The 10,333-nt window shown below is 40.5% G+C and overlaps 1 long non-coding RNA gene across 1 annotated transcript; it reads left to right on the top strand.

The window, feature by feature from the left end:
* The first annotated feature begins 785 nt into the window (after positions 1-785).
* Positions 786-7,351, top strand: LOC131401628 (uncharacterized). The gene is made up of 3 exons (XR_009217811.1): positions 786-1,002; positions 4,541-4,630; positions 7,301-7,351. It is a non-coding gene; the product is annotated as an uncharacterized LOC131401628 (long non-coding RNA).
* Positions 7,352-10,333: the final 2,982 nt, after the last annotated feature.

The following is a 10,333-nucleotide window of genomic DNA, read 5'->3' as shown; positions in this document are numbered from 1 at the left end:
TAACATGCTCTCATTCTTGGCTTTCCGGGGGCCACAGCCTCGGAAAGTCACAGGACAACACGAGAACATCCTGCTGTGTCGAGTGTCTCCACTCAAATGAACTGGACAGGAGGCTGTGGTTACAGTGTGGGTGCCTGGTAACCAGAGTTCTAAGTTCTGTTGGGGGCTGTCACCAAGGAAGTGAGGTCACTTCTTCAAGGTTCTATTACTTGGCCCCTTCCTTCAATCAGACCCACCCAAAGCCCCCGCTATGCTGTTGGCTACTCTCCCTCCTTGCCCATGTCATCTCCGTCACTGTACACAAATATCCATCACCACCCTCCCCACAGCTCCTTGGGAGTGGAACCAGTGGCCAGCTTTGAGGAGACAGAGCTGAAGTCACACCTCTTTTATCCTACCAGTTCTGTGTCCTGGAAAAGCCACTGTGCCTCTCCAGATCTCCCCAGTCTCCCAACCTGCACAATGGGGATGGTGCTAAAAACAGCTTTCTAGGAACATCGTCAGGTGTATATGAGATAATACCTACAACACCTGTGGATTGGTGTCACATGTGTCTAATGCTGAACCTCCCATCTATGTCAGTTCCATCTGTGCAGCCTCCACAAACCCCCACTCCATACTTCTTGTCACACATCATTGGCCTGAATTTGGTCTGGTCACTCTTATCTGCAAGAGCGGTTAGGAATTTTATCTTTTAGTTTGTTGAATTGCCACCCAAAATAAAACTGATTATTTGTTCTGAATATTAAGGGAGAAGGTGAACAGTGGAAACTACCCGTGCTCTCGCCCTACACTAACCTTCAAGTTGAAGGGGAGGAGATGAGCTTTTCAGATGAATCAAGCATGTATTTATCTACCACAGGCTCTCTTTTCTTGTTGTTTATTCATCCACAGAGAACAAGAAGTCTTGCTTCCAAACCAGAATGTATGAGACGTCCACTGCCCTCTGTTCCCAGCAGAGTGACCAAAACCAATTTGTTGGCTTTTATTTGCCTGGCCCTTGTAAGTAGATCTGAGAACATTCTTTCTATGTCCTTCATAGAGTGGGTCTGGGAGGGTCTGAGGTTGTAGAGAATTGTAGGCAAATAGCAGGCTCCTGAAAAACTGAGTCAAATTTGAATCTCTGTAATTCGAAGAAGGAAAGTGACATCAGCATCATCGTGGAATAAGACACCTCCTGTTTTTCTACTCCTGCACTTACAATGCTTTGGCATCCATCCATAGACAAAAGTGCCTTTGTGGGAGAAGTGGGATCCAGCACCATATGGCAAGGGACCCAGAGGGCGTCTCACCCAGCCATGCATCTGGTAATAGGCAGACAGACCTCGGTCCCAGCTCTGGACCCTGCAGTGGCCCGTGAACCAGCTCAAGCTCCTTTCAGCTGCTGCATGGAAACCCCTGAAAACACTGTCTTAGATCATGACACACAGAGGAGAGGGCCTTTGTGGAAGTCCAGGTTTCAAGAAGAGAAGTTCCAGCCCTCTGTTGGACCACAAAAATATGAGTGTGGATGGGTTGAAGAGTTTGGGGGCATTGGCAGATAGGTACTCTTAGAGGGCTTTAAAGGATGTGGATCCTGTAACTGCACTGAGCACTCCATCAAGAAGTCTCCCACGACTTGTGGGGTATGCCTCACCCATGGATCTCCCCAGCTGGCCCTTAGGCACCCCCAGTGCTCTGCGTGCCTCACATACACACACCTCCACCCTAGGGCTTGTTCCTTGTGTATGCTCCCAACAGTGGTGGTTAGAGTGAATTTTGGAGGACAGCTAGTGAGCACGTGCAGAAACTTGGTCCAAATCTGCAGGCCAGAGAGAGACCACAAACTTGAGGTTTCACACAACCTCTGGAATACAAAAGGGAGGCTGTCAGCGCCCAGCCTATTACATCACAGCATCAAGAGAATGCATACAAGCTGGAGAATTCTGCCATTAATGAACAAATTAAAAATGCTAAGGTTATACTGGTATAACACATTAAAATACAAATGTATTATTGAAACATATATTAAGTTTAAAAAAATGACATTTCAAATGTTGGAAAAATTAAGTTTGAGAAACCTTGTAGGTGGTCAGTAAACATCTGTCCCTCCCTCCCTCTCCAGAGCAGCCGTATGTATATGTATAGATACACACACACACACACATATATACCCCCCATAAGTTCTATATATAGAGAGAAGCATATGTGCGTGTGTGTCCACAAACACTCATACATATATATAATGCATGTACCTATGTATATCACATACATGTATGTATACATGATAGAATACTCACATGCACATGTGTATATCTCTACAATTTCACCTTCAATAAGGTAAATTTCCGGTTTGTATTGACTCTAAATATCTCTGCTTTTTAACTTGTTAGGTCTGTTTCGGTTTGTTTTCCCCAAACTTTCTGGTTAGTCCTCTGGGCACTTCTCAATTGGATAACTGTTGTGTTTTTCATTCGTTGTTGTGCTTTCATTTTCTCTTTTTAATAAACATATTTGTTGAAATATGACATACAATCAGAATAGAGCACAAACCCAAGTGTAAAGATTGATAAGTTATCAAAAAGTGTACACATGTGTTAACACCACCCAGGCCAACAAACAGAACATGACCAGTTCTGTTTATAGTAGATTATACATGATATATATAATAGATAATAACCGCAGTTACCCAGATTATGATTTCTCCTTTTTCAGGAAGTAGCACACTGAATGGCAATGCTTAAAGCAAATTTGGTCATGTTGTGGCCTGCTTCAAATATGTAGCTGGATTTGGAAGGTTAATTTTTTTTAGGAATACATGAGTTTAGTTCCAGAAAAAAAGAGGCTTGTAAATTTCCTTTCCTGTAATGACCTTGTAAGATTTTTGTAGCAAAGTTAAGCTATTCTCATAAAATGAATCAAAAAGGTTTTCCCATTTTTCCTGTTCTGTGGAAGAGCTAGAGTCAATGTGTATTATTTCTCTCCTGAATGTTTGGTGGAATTTGCCACCAGCGGTGTTGGCCACGATGAAATGTGGGAATGTTTTAAACTATGGATTCAGTTTCTTCTTTAGATATGGGACTATTCAGATTTCTCATTTCTTCTTGAGACAGTTTTGGTAACTTTCATTTTCCTGGCAATTTGTGAATTTCATCTAAATGTTCAAATGTATTGACATGTTATTTATAATGACACGTGTGTTGTCAGGGAAGGTCTGGGGTGAGTCTCCTGGGGGCAGAAGTCAAGCTCAACTCATATGTCCCCGCAGCTTCAGGCACCTGGATGCTGGAGGGAGAGCTTGTTCCACATTGCAGGACGAGAGGCTGAATGCTTTTCTTTTCGCCCTCTGCTCTCCATTCACACCAGCTCAGGAGACCTTGTTCCTGGTCAAGTTGGTGTGCAGGCAATGCCCCATGTAAATTCTTCCAGGCCTGGTGGATATTTGGAATTTTTTTCTCAAATGTTCTCTTGAAACCACATGGTCACATTTGTATAATGTTCTCTCTTTATTTTCTATTTGAGTCAGTTTTGGTAATCACATTTTCAATTTTTAAACTGTACAAGGCTGTGTCTCTTAGACTCCTAAGTGTTTTCAGTTTTAACTCCTTCAAACTTCTCCCAGATGTTCCTGCCTTACGGTGATTCCTTCTTCATGGGAGCTCTGAAGCTCTTCCTAGCTGCCTGGTTGTTGACAGTGGCAGATACACGAGTTTCATGGGGCAGAAGTTTAGGCAGTTTGATTGCCAGCCTTCTGCTGCCCCATTCTCAACCCACAGATGCCGTGCTTCTCTGCTTGACCCAGAGCCTTCAGTTGTAATTACTCTTCCTCCCCAGGACTATCTCCAATCGCATGTTGATATTATTGCTGTTCTCTGAAGCATTTGATGATGTGTTCAAATGAACAAGCATTTTGGATCCTGAACCAAAGTAGCATTTACAAAACGCACTCTGAATGTGATCTGCTTTTCCATTCATTAAACTTTTCTCATAAACTTCATCACTTTTCTCCATGTGTGTGGAATTCAGTAAGGATGTTCCAGAGCCCAGGTGATGTTACTTGATTTAGCTATAAATTTTAAGGCTTCAGGAGAGCTGTTGCCACAGATGGAATGAGTTGGCTTGGCATTCTTCCTTAATTAAGTGATTACATAGGATTTGAAGATAATTGTGGTTTGAGTCTTTTCCCTAAGGAGCCCCATCCGTCTCAGCAGGTTTCAGTACAAGAACTATAAGTATGTTGTGGCCTTGGTTTTTGCCATTGAGGAAATCAACAGAAACCACCATTTTTTACCCAACATATCTTTGGGAGTTGATCTCTATAATGTCCTGCACTATGAACAGAGGACACTGGAGACTTCACTCACTTGGCTCTCAGGGCTGGGCAACGACATCCCAAATTACACCTGTAGGAGAGAGAGCAAGTCTCTAGCAGCCCTTACTGGAACAACATGTGCAATTTCTGCCCAGATTGGAACACTGCTGGAACTGTACAAATTTCCACAGGTAAGGCTGTGTGGGATGGGGAGACATGAAACCATGTCTACTTTGATGCCATTCTCAGGTGCCTGAAAAGGAAGAAAGGAGGAGACTGTGTTTATGCATCTCTTACAGGATGTAATCTCCAAGGACGAGTGTATAGAGTCTTAGTGAGGTATGCACATTTCCTTTATTTGGTATCCCTAAACTCTATGATTTCATCCATGTCCATTGATAACAAGGTTCCAGGGACCATCTGCTCTTGGCTAGATTGGGTCCCAAGCCTGAGTCAACAAGCCATTTGCATGAACAACCTCTGTAGTGATGCAAATGAACTGCATCAGAGGAGGCGATGTCAGGTGTAAGGTGAAGGTGACAGACAGGGCCCATGTCACTCAGGGCTCAGACAAGAACAATCCAGCATCAATGCCTCCAAAGTGCAAGATAGGGAGGGACAGACTCACACACCCAGGGCCCAGGGCAGCCACAGAACATTCTGTGTGTGACCCATGCATGGCTGCACACCAATCATGAGTGTAGAAACACCACAAACCCATGAGTCCCTGCCTGGGGAATCAATAGTCATGCTGAATTTATAAGATTCCAAATCAGTAACTCAAGATCAATGCAGAAATAAAGTTGCATTTTGATTTTCTAAAAATTGACCTCCTTTCCTTTTCCTCAGTTCTTTTAACCATGTTAATTCCGGGATCAATATGTTGTGATGATCCACTTCTGCACCCTCAACATTGGTTTCCTCCATTATTAATGCTGTTGTGAGAAAATCCTCCCTTTCCTCACCCTAAAGCAGAGGATACTAGCTGGAAGGAGCCCCTGTATTCCCCATCACCCCAAACATCTATGACTAAGACAAAGGTAACACTTACACACCTCTATGGCCCTGGAGCAAAGGGGATTTTAGGGCAGTGAAACCATAGTTCTATATGATTCTGTAATGGCGGATACATATTACTATGCATTTGTCAAAACCCGTAGAATGTACAACACAAAGAGTGACCCTAATTCCAACTATGGACTTTCATTAATTATAAGCTATCTGGACTGGTTCAGGAATGATAACAAATGTACCACACTCAAGTTAATAATTTGTAGTTAATAATGTTACAGTAATAATGTTATATAAGTTATATAGATTACTAATGAGATGTTAATAATAGGGAAACTATGTTGGGGGGGATTAGGGTATATATAGGAACTCTCTATAATTTCCACTTAATTTTTCTGTAAACCTAAAACGATAAACCTATAACTGTAAAACGTTATAAGAAATAAAATCTATTTTTTTAAACCATATTTTCCTATCTGGTAGCCTCTAGCTGCATGTCACCATTGAGCATTTAAAATGGGGCTAGTCCAAATTGAGATGTGCTGTAAGTGTAAAATACACAATGGGTTTCAAAGCTTTTATATAAAAATATGAATGTATAATACCTCAATGATAATTATATATTAACTACATGTTGAGATGATAATTCTTTGGAGATGTTGGGTTAAATAAAATATATTAAGATAAAAAAATGAAAGGCTTACATGGCTACTGACTTGGGAATTGCAAGATGCACAACTACACACACACACAAGACTCTGGCTGAGGCAGAGTCTTCTAGGTTTTGCAACCACCTCATAAACTTATGGTCTCCCACACTCAAACCCACCTCTCCTGACTTGGAACAAGGCTATTGCTATGGGTTGAATTGTGTCTCCCAAAAGATATGTTGATGTTCTAATCTCTGGAAGCTGTGAATGTGACCTTATTTGGAAAGAGGGTCTTTGCAGATGTGATCAAGTTAAGATGAGGTCATTAGTGTGGACTCTAATCCAATATGACTGGTTGGAGAGGAAACAGCATTTGATGACAGAGGCAGAGATTGGACTGTTGCAGCTGCAGCCAATGAACACCAATGATTAGCGGCCACCACCGCAAGCTGGGGGAGTCAAGGAAGGGCCTGCTGCTACTTTGATATCAGATTTCTAGGCCTCAGAACTGGGAGAGATTGAATGTCTTTTGTTTTAAGTCACCCACTTTGTGCTATTTTCTTACAGCAGCCCTGGAAAGTCATACAAGTATAAATGGCAGAGCTCATGTCACACAGGAAACATAAAACAGAGGCAGAAAAAGGGGAATTTATTCTCTTCCTTCCAGGTTGGAGTGGTTTCCAGAAAAACTGGTTGCTGTAGCAGAGGTCCCTGGTGTCACTGTGGTTTTTCTGGGGCCACAGGAGCTGGTGAAGATGTTGGGCTGTTTGAGGAGACAGAGATAGTGGTATGCGGAGCTCTAACTATTATGCTGGAAATTTTGGAGATATTTGTGATTCAAGAGTCCTTAACTGGGGAAAAGGCCGTCACAAGGTTATTGGAATCAGGTCCGACTTGCCCTTCCCCACTGATGTCTGAGAAAAATGGGACCTTGTCCAATTCATGATGAACCAAAGAAGACCTTCCATGTAAGCTGATTTATAATATTGAAAATTTTCCCAACTCTTAAGTGTCTGTTGATAGGATGCTGGTTAAAGCTATTATAATAAATTCAAATTAAGTACTCTAGACATTAAAAATCAAATCGGAGTCTATTTTTTGAGCAAAAACTAAGTTTAGCTATTATAGGATACCAACGTTGTGAAATGAAATTTTTATGTTTATCTACATAAGAGGAAAATTGGCTGGAAGACAAAGCACCAAAATATTAATAGGGAATATCTTTGAAAGATGAACTTACAGTTGACTCAGTTTTCATTTTTTTTTCTCTTTGCTTACCTGATTTTCTGTTAAAATGATCATGCAATTTTGGTAATAAGGAAAATTGTGTATTGTTTTACATGACTAGACCATCATCGCTGAAGATTCTATGAAACAGGTGGGAGAAATAAGGGATCAGGTGTGTCTCTGACTTTTGTCAGGAAACAGCGCTCAAATCTCTGGCAACAAGAGGAGTGCTGCTTTTCTGGAGTAAGGGCTTAAACAGCTTATTCCCTCTCCAAGGAGAAAATGATCTAACGTGCAGTTCAAGCCTGCAGATAAACTGCTGAACCTAAAAGACAGTTGTCTTCAGATCACTGTTATCATCTCATCTTCTTTTAGTCTGCTAAGCTGCAGCATCGCCTTATCCATCCTGTGTCATCCATGCGCCCCTGTTGTTGATGGTGGTGGTGGTTGTGTGTGTGTGTATTTGTTTGTGTCGAGGTAAAGGTGAGGGGAGGGAAAAGGTCAAGGAAATAATAATGGCAAAGATGGCATCATAAAATTGAGCCTTCACAAGTACTAGCCACCAGACTTAATCTGACATGCACCTTAAAATCCTGTGTCATTAAAATGTGACATTGGTGACAATCCCAACTAAATAAGAATACACCTCTAATTGTTGACTCTGTTTCACTCTTGAGTTTCTGTCCAACTTTCGTGTTTTGCTTTTTTTTTTGGCAATACTTTATTTTCTAAAGAATGAAACTCCTAGGAAACAGTCCCTTAATAAACATCGAATCTGATTCCCAAGGGCCAATTATCCACTCTTATAATGGTCTCTCCACGATCAAAAATGTGAAAGGCCGTTGGCTAGAGTGGAAATCTTGGAGTTATGCCAGTGGCACACTGTATTTCCCTACTTGAACTTCTGCACCTGGTTTGGCCGAAACTAAGAGACAGTACTGAACTCTGCAATGTGCAGGATGGCAAAAAAGGTCAGCCCCAGGCCGACTCGAAGACCCAGAAGGCATTTGTGGATGCCAGCTATTAACCTAAATTATCTTTGTTCTCTCTCAGGACTCTACTGCTTTCTTGCTTTCATTGAGATTCAAAAGTGTTCAACCCAAGGTTTGTTGATGGTGAAGGAAGTGGTTAGTACCTCTTGCAGTTCTACAGCACTGGGTTTTCAACACAGTCCCTGTGTGTGATTTTATATTATCCTACAACCATTTGGAGGTAAGAAAGACAAACATTGTCCTCAACCTGTTTCCGATGGAGAAAGTGTGGCATAGAGATGGTAAGTGAGCTTCTTAAGTAATGAAGGGAATATCACACAGAGAATGGAGGCCAACGCTATTTGATCTACAGGTAGACAATCGTGAGTTTGAACCTCTGCTCCCATAGATACCAAGAGATGACCTGGGGAGAATATAGAACCTCTCTAGGTTGCTTCTTCCTCAACTTGATATGGGAATGATAATATTTACATGCTATGGCTATTTTGAGGAAATGCAATAAAATAAATAGAACATCTGAATGTCATTTTGTGGGATGCCTTATGTGTGATAAATGCTTAGTAGTGATAGGCGTTATTTTAATCAAAGCTTCATTTAACTAAATTCTTAATGGCAAAATGAGAGAAGGCACATTGCTTCACTCCTTTATTAATAAATAACTTTATTACAAAATAATGCAAAATGGCATTTTGTCCATTGTTTCCATTATGTAAAAATCATGACCCTTCAAATGCTTCTGATACTCACTCTTTATAACCAGAAGAGAGGAATCTCACTGTTTCCTCACTTCCTGCGGCCATAGAGGGGCAGCTACAATAGGTAAAATTTTTGCAATATTTTGCAGAATATATATGGCTCTTTTGTCTACTTGAATATACTTCTTTTTTTCCCTAAAAATAACACCTTAATCAAATGGCATGTATAGATTTTCATTGGAAAGTAAATCTACGGTATTTGCATTTGAGTATTCCATTACTCGCTAAAATGGAAGCTGATTTAGATTCAGAAAGGATATGGATTTATAGCTGTTAAGGAAGATATGAGGGTGCAAAATATTTGTACATAATTTGAAAATTACATGGAATCTAAAGACCAGAATTATCCATCAGTAGTTTCTCCTGGGAAAACCTAAAATGAGACCCCATTACAACTGCTGTTGTGTGTCCACAATCATGCGCGTGCACATTGAAACATGGTGCTGTAATAGCCTCCATGAAGGTTTTTCCCTAGTATGCCAGACTCTATCCGTCCTGCAATCTACCAGCTGGGAGACCAGGGGCAAGTGACTTCACTTCTTTGAACCTCATTTTCCTGGTCACTAAAATGGCTTTAAGAGTTACTGTATGAAGAGGCCTGCTTCAATGATTAAGTAAGATAACTCCAGTAAACTGCCTATTTCAGTACTCGTCAGAATAAGTGCACAATAAGTGTTGTTTCTATTTCCTCCGACTCAAACACTGATCATAATGTTGGAAATAAGATGACTTCTCTATTGCACACCAGCAATGAAGAACACTTCTTCAGAGGCCTGCAGAAGCAATGCATTAGTGAGTTCAGGACTCAGGGCTTACATAGGGGCTCAATGGATTCAGATCATTTCATCCTTTCCCCAGGTGGTTGGTCAAAGTGAAATGTCAGAAATCATACAAAATGGTATTCAAAGTGTTGTTTCTTCTTCAGTTGAAGATGGTATGTCTTTTATGTCTTTTCAAAAATACTATTTGGAAGAAAAAGTGAAAATGAGGTGAATTTTCTTGTCTTTCTCAGTAATAAAGTCCAAGGACAAATTGTATAGGTGTGAAGAGGGAGGAAAAAAGGAAGAAGACCAGAAAAATAAAAAGGAAAATGAAAGGAAGAGAAAAGAATTAAAAGATATTATATGGAGTGATTTTATTTAAATGAATACATAATCTCCCAGGTGAACAATTTAGATGCATGTTTTGGCACACATTTTTAAAAATTTTTATTTATCATATGTTAGAGGATGAATCTCTTTCTTTATAATTTTATCTCATTTTGATTAAATACAAAAGTTTCAATATCACAACTAATGAAATTAAAAGTAATTTAAAAATTAAATCTTATACAAATAAATCTACCCCCTGAATCATAGCCATCTGCTTCCAGAGATGATGGAGAAAGGGTGTGAGATAGGACAATGG

Source organism: Diceros bicornis (assembly GCF_020826845.1).
Source record: "Diceros bicornis minor isolate mBicDic1 chromosome 12 unlocalized genomic scaffold, mDicBic1.mat.cur SUPER_12_unloc_2, whole genome shotgun sequence".
Classification (NCBI taxonomy): domain Eukaryota; kingdom Metazoa; phylum Chordata; class Mammalia; order Perissodactyla; family Rhinocerotidae; genus Diceros; species Diceros bicornis.
Note: the sequence above shows the minus strand (reverse complement) of the source record. Positions and strands in the feature narration are given on the sequence as shown.